Below are 7,478 nucleotides of genomic sequence, written 5' to 3'. Positions count from 1 at the left end.
AAGTTAAAATTAAAAAGCAGAAGAAAACAAAAACTTATCAAAATAACCATTGTATCCAAGATGAGATCCAGTCTAAAACAAATTGATATTTTAGCTTGTGCTGGAAAGTATACAACTGCCTTTCTGTATTTGAAAGAATACTACTTCCACGTTATAAAATGTAAAGAGATTGCTTAGAGATAGTTTCATCTGTTGACTAAAATACTTTCCCAGGATAGTGAAGTCTGTGACTTTAAAATATACATGGCATTTTTTTACTGTCCTGTCTTTTATATGCCTTGGCTTTATCTTCTGTTATCTCTATTTATTATATCTCCTTTTTCTAGAACTGTGCTATCTACAACTAGACTGTATCTACCTCTCCAGGAAACGTCTTCCTACACGGAAATCAGCTTAAGACTAATCTTTTCATAAGCACTTTGCACCTAAATTTATTTTTTTTTACATAATCTATGATAAATCTACTTTTGTCTCTTATCTTTCCTACATCCATTTTTTTTTTAATGCAGTCAGGTTTTTTTTTTTTTTCTTTAAATATTTGTTTGGGGGAGAGGACACCACACTTCCACTCAATTAAAGGTCTTTTATTTTTTTACACCTATCATGCCACAAATGCACAGGGAATGGGTTCCCGCAGCCCATACCCCTTCTCATTGGTTTTCACAGTGTTCTTCTCTGGGTAGAGCAGGCTGGCACATCAATTGAACACAGGTAACTTTCTCTTTGGCTTCTTTCTTTTTTTTGATCATTTTCCTTCACACGTTTTGGGAAGCTGTCTCGGCTCTCAGAGTGCTTAATATGCTCAATACATTCATTAATTCTCTTGGCAAGAACCTTGCCCTTAACCTGGTTGATAACAACGATGCCAATGGCATGCTGGGTAACACTGTAGACTCTTCCCATTTTGCCATAGTAACATAGTTCCTTTTTGAATAGTGCCCATTCCCCGGATGTCTATGACATCACCTTTCTTTGAGATTAGCATGCATGCAGCCAAAGGAACAACTCTATGTTTTCTAAAAGGCCTAGAGAACAGAGTGGGCTCCTTTCCTCTTTCCCTTTGTGTTGGTCATTTTGATGAATTATTGGAAGATGGTGGTTCCCTGCAGTAGGTTTTAATGACCAGTAGAATTCAATAAAATTTCTTTTGATAATATCATGCTTACTCTATAATCCTTTCTTAACTTTTTAGGTATGGTAGTTAGATTAAAAATATGTGTAACACCTTTGTTAACCTTTTTCTTTCTGTGGTATGCTTTCGGGTAGAATTTTTGGCAGTGGATTTGAAGGTGTTCAAAACCTGGGGCAACTTGATACAAGTCAACAGTAACTACAGAATAATCACTACTACAGTTTACAATAATGTCTTTCAGTATCTGTGCCAGCATCCACAGTTACTTCAATGTTTGAGTACAATTGTTTATGACCCTGAAGGTGTTCTATTAAAAGCTGATTGAGCAAAAATTTCTCATATTTTCTTTTATTAGCTTGATGTCAAGATATGCTTTTAGTAGATACGCTTTTAGTAGCTAGTTATACCACTGCTATACTGAGAATGACAGAACTCTTGGCATATAACAATCTCTGCACTAAGAGGCTTGACAAACCTAGCATGGCTCAAGCAGCTTAAGGTCCTGTCCCTAGAATGACCCCAGCCTCCCTTAAAACGCTTGCCTGAGAAAGCTCGACACTGAGAATTTACTGTCTTGTAGCCCAAACCTGGTGGTAGACAGACAGGCCCCTGAGCTTTCTCTTAGAGCAGATACTTTAGAAAGCTTATAATTAATTATAAATCCTTTCTCTTCTCTTTGAGATGTAAATCTACCACCCCAGAGTGTTTCCTCAAGGACTTGAGAGTTGTCTCTATGAAATGCAAACATTCAGTGAGATAACTCTCTTTCACTCAAAGTCCCCATAAATCAACAATTTCCTAAAATTCAATATGATAATTGCTAAGTGGAGGATAAGGGCCCACCTCCAGCGGCTGCCTCGCTTTCGCTTGGACACTACCTCCTGTGATAAAGATAGAAGTTTATTTCTTCTCTGGATAAGCTCTAATTAACAAATCCAGGTGTCCTTTGTGTTTCAAGGAAGTTGAGTTCAGTTTACTCTTGACCGTCTTCCCTATTTGCAAGAGTATTACTGATAAAATCTGTCCTGACTGCTTTAAGTACTGTCCCCCTTAGCTTTTGACAATATTACGTGACATTATCTGCTTAACTCAATATTCTCCATTACCTGCAGAAATAAATTTTACATGTTGATCACAATTCGGCAGCATTCGTACTCAGGAAATAAGCACTTAGTCGCTGCACATTGGACATGTGTTAGGAGACAATGCTGCACAGGTCTCCTGCGTTTCTGCATATCTTGTTTGCAGAGGCACTTGACTGCCTTTGTTCCTGGCTATCTTTCTTAGGATGTTTGTGTAGTGACAACCTTGGAAGATAAAGACAGTGTTTCCCTTTGGAGAAAAGGGCAGATTTGTTTATTTTCCAGTATGATAAAGACGATGCCTCCCTTCAGGGCCTTCAAGTCAGGCTTCCTGCCCATTAATTTAACCTAAAAAAATTTAGGTTTCCCGACCATGGTTGAAATTCCTCTCACCGTGTGTGTAGTTACTATCCAGCCCTCTTCTCATTACCTTATGGGAACTGAGGCTCAGGGAGCCAGCGGCCCAGAGATCACAGAAGCAGCTAGATGATGCAACCTGGAAATGTGGTCATTAATTCCAACTCCCCCAGTGTTACTTAGTGGGAATGAGGAGACAAGGGGGAGCTGGATGAGTAAATTCTCCAGCCGTCCTGCTTCCTCCTTCCCATGAACTGCATTCATTCGATCACAATTTGTCCTTGAAGGGAGTCGCTTCGTGAGGCGTTGCTTCTTACTACATCAATCTAGACTGATAAACCTCGTTTCTCCAGTTTCTATTTAAGAAAAAAAAAATCTAACATTTTATGAGTTTAGAAACTTGAGAGGTTCTGGAGAGGGCTGCATGGCAAAACTTGCAGCTTTGCCATCTCTCTGATTTCATTCCTCTCTCATCTTCCTGGAGCAATAAGTTCTTTCTCAATCTTAACACAGAACAGTTCTGCCCATATTCGGCTCCTTTGGGATCTCGTTTTCTGTGCTAAGCACTCATTTGGGTATTTTTTTTTCCCAAACAAATGTAATTCCTTTCCCATGAGGAATCCATGAGGAATGTATATTTTTAAAGAACTTAGACAACATACCAATAAAAGTATAAAATTATCCATCATGTTAAATAAAATTATCCATCATGTTAAATAAAATTATCCATCAAAACTATTAACATTGGTATCTTTTGTCCCAGTCTTTAATATATTTCACAACTGGGTTTATTCTGTACATACATTTGTTATCTTGATTTAAAAAGAAACGTTTTATATTTTATGATGGAAAAGTTCCAATGTTGCCAAAATTTATTTGAAAAATTACTTTTCAATGCTTTTGTAATATTTTTAATGAGCTGGGTCGATTTACTCAAAGTTTACGCTATGGTTGGACAGTTTGGTTTCCTTATTTTTATTGTTCTAAATTATGCCATAATAAATATTTTGGTACATTAATCTTGCTCTGCATTTTTTTTCTTATTACATTATGGCAGGTAACTAGATGAGAAATTAGTGAGTCAGAGGAAAAGAACATTTTAAGGCTCTAGATGCCTATTACTAAAATTGCTTCTAGAAAACTTTCTTACAATGGGAATGGCGTGATTTTTATAAGTAACTTGGGGTGCAGAATCGAGGGAAAAGATGGTTAGACTTGAACTGAGCTACGGCAATTGGGTTTGGGAGGGTGTGGATGTAGAGATGGGGATGGAGTTTTGGAATATTTCTAAAATAGAGTCAAAAGGATATGTGGGAAGTAAGAAACAGTGAGGAACCAAAGACCACTGCTTGGCTTTCCTGCCTGCCTAACTGTGGGATGTCGGTTAGTCAGTTAGGACAGAAAGAGAAGTTGTTAAGGTGTATAGATGTGTAGAAGATAATTTGGTTCGAGACTTCTTTTATTTCAATTGTATATCATTTTTAAGGGCTTTATGTAGAATCTAATAGACATTTGGAAATTTGGTTCCTGGTAGGGGAGCATCTATTGTTTTGATCTGCCCAACATCTGGGGCTAGATTTAGAATTTTCTTCAGAGGGTCTTTGGGTGGCATCGTGGGGAGAAGTCTTGTCTGAAAGCTGCATTTATTTAGCAGACACCTGGTTGTTTTTTTTTTTTTTAATTTAGATTAAATGTGTATTATTTATTTATTTATTTTTAATTTATTTTTAATTCTTTAATGTCACCACATATTTGACCCTTTTACCCCATCTACCTCCCCATCTCCCCCTCTACTCTGGTAACCACCAGTCTATTGTCCATGGTCATGAGTCTCTGTTTAATTTTCCTGGTCATTTAGATTACATGTGCATTTGGTTATGCAAATGAGGGTTGGGTAATACTAAAGTATGGAAGTCAGCCCCGGGTTGCTGCTGCTGGCATCCATTCCTTCTTACTTTGGTAATACAATTTCCGTTTTCCTTGGGAGGTTCATCCCTCTCCCACTCCCCACTTCTGTGGTTTTTCTGCCCCTGGCACTACTCTGTGGATCCAAGGGTGGGCACATGATTCAAGTCAACCAATCAGAGCCAACGGAGCTGAAGTCTAGGAGTTTCCAGGGAAACTGCTGAAAAGAGCTCTTTCCATAGGAATCACTAGGAGAATAGGATGTAGAACTGGAGCAATTGGCAGCTGTTTTGCTTGTCTGGCAATGGACTCAACCCAAAGGAAAGTAAAAGTGAGTTAATTCTGATGACCTAGTTCTGATGGCGTCACTTGAGCCCGAGGAACCAAGTGTATTAATGCTACTTCTAGGGCTTTTCTGTCTTATAAGGCTTTAAGCCATATTGTGTAAATTTCTGTCACATACAACCAAAGAAGTCCTGAACAACAGTATTAGAAAAAGGCTCAAGTTTTCAAAAGTTTCAACTATTTGGGATAAAACTAAGAGGAACCCTATCATGACCACACAAGTATTCTTTTATATTTAATAGCTGACAAATATATATGGAACATCCATGGTTCCAGGCACTGTATATACAAAACAGGCTAATTATAGGTATAGTTACAGAAATATTTTTATGGACAGCTTATTAAAACATCATTATGATTCATAAGTCAGCTTAATTAGCTAGCTGTAATTAATAGCATGAATTTTGGCTTTTAGGTCTTATGTACTTTACCTTATATTTCTTTTGTGGACCTGAGGGTAATGACAATTGGTAGCCAGCAAATAATTTCTTTGTTTGAATTTTAGAAATATTTCAAATGTCTGGAATATAAAACTCCATACTAGGAACTCAAGTTTCATGATATAGATTAGCAAAAAGTATTGCAACTTATATTTAAAATGCCTAACAAGTGTCCACCTGTTGATTTGTAGAATTTTGGGGGTCTTTCTCCTGAATCCTTATTTGTATTACTTTCAAAGGGTACAGATTGTGGAATCTCAATGAGCAATAAAAGCTTGATTTAGATTTCTGATGTGACATTAGTAATAACAGATTATATAAAGTTGTAGGGGTAAGAACTATTCAGGTTTTTCTTCCCTTTAATATTCATGAATGTTTCATTTTTTAGCCACCTTTGTGCCTTGGCTGTCTTTATAGGTCTTGAGTTGTCAGTTGAGGATAGTTTAATTAAGAATGTTTTTGCTTCACTGTCCACCCTTGGGTCATTAAAAATTGTAATGGAAAAATATGATAATGGAAAAATAAATTATTTAAATTTGTTATTAATATGAGTGCTTAAATATGGATCATGAGATCCAGAAGACGTTGTACTGAAAAACCCAAAACATAGGAAAAAGTATTCTTCACAATCTTATGTCTCAAAAAAAATGACACGTGACCAGCAATTAATATACTACAAACGTATAGCAACAAACTACCTCATCTTTTCTAAGTTCACTGCTTAAATTTAAATAATCAACAATTTTTTCTTTTTTTCCACCAGGGGTTTTCAAGGAACTCACTAGTGAGTTAGCAAACATCTTATTAAAAAACAAAAACCAAATAAATACAGGTGACAAAGAGATACTGTATATGTCTTGTACAGGACCCCCCACATGGGCCTTTTTATGGCTTCAGAGCCACTTCTTAGGCCGAGGTTTTTTTTCTTTCCAGCAGGTGCCAGAAACCCAATCTGCATTTTTTTCCTTTACTAAGATTGCTGTTATCCAGAGCCAAAGACAAGCTGTAGAATGGGGCACATTTCCCCTAGTCGTGCTCACCACTCCCTTCTAATTCTTGGCTGCTCCTGGAAATCAGGACAAGGGCCCTTTCATTACAAGTATTTTATAGCTAATAACTCTGGGAATAGCAAAAATAATAAACGTGATGGCATCTGAAATTTTATGAAGTTCTTACAGTTTTTCCTCCATACTCTCCCACTTCCCCGTCAGATGCTAACTGTGAACTACAGTGGATTTGATTTCTATTTTCAGCCTTCCTGGCAGAGTTCACCAAATCTGCTCACTTCTTTAGAGTTTACTTTTCATGACATTTATGCAAATTCCTTCCTCTGAGATGGCCCGTCTTCCCTGCATGCAGAAGTCATACCCCAAACTGAAAAGTATCCTCTTGTCCTAAGTTAGTAATTTGCATCTTCGAGGAAGAAGAGACTGGGTAACTTCTATTCCAAGGTACGGGTACCATCATCACATTGGAACAGTCATATTTCTTGAAAGGATATTAGTTTATTCTAGCTTTTGTTAGATATCCAAGTTTTGGTATTACGCAGGGAAACCAAAATGGTGATTTTCAGACACAGAGGATTCATATTAGTATTTGATTAGTATTTCTTGTTGTAAACCATATGGTTTACTTAAAAGCTTCTTAAAACATGAATTTCAAATTATTTTTATAGGTATTGGTAAATCTTGGCCATATTTAGAAAAGGGCACTTAGAAAAAGGAGTGGCTGGGGTAATGACATTGCGGAGAATTCATTACTCCCACTATTTCTGTTACTGGTGCGTTCTCCAGGATCGCAATAGTCTAACCGTCTTACTTCACCATTGCTAAAATGCAAGAAGTATTAAGAGTTTATTGGTGTTCAAAGCAGTAATTAAGAAAACAGGCACCGTTGCCATTTACTAAAAAAATCAGATCTGGCGTGTCATTTTACAATCTAAATTCCTTCAGCTTTGAGGTCACCTACACAAATGAGAAAATGTTAGGAAGTCAGGTAAGTTTTACTCCCAATGTCTGGTATAGTGAGCACTATGAAGCGGCATGAAGCAGACACACATACTACCAGAAAGAAAAAAAAATGAGGTTAGCATCCTGGTGTAGATTCTCCCAGGCATCAACGTAGTGCTGACCGGGAACAGAGCTGCATCCTAGCGAGACTGGCAACCGCTTCCTGGGCGAGGACTCCCAGCGGCAGGGGCGGGGGTCGCCGAGGGTC

The sequence above is a fragment of the Pteropus vampyrus genome, unplaced genomic scaffold, assembly GCF_000151845.1.
Source record: "Pteropus vampyrus isolate Shadow unplaced genomic scaffold, Pvam_2.0 Scaffold32, whole genome shotgun sequence".
Taxonomy (NCBI): Eukaryota; Metazoa; Chordata; class Mammalia; order Chiroptera; family Pteropodidae; genus Pteropus; species Pteropus vampyrus.
This window is presented reverse-complemented; position numbering follows the sequence as displayed.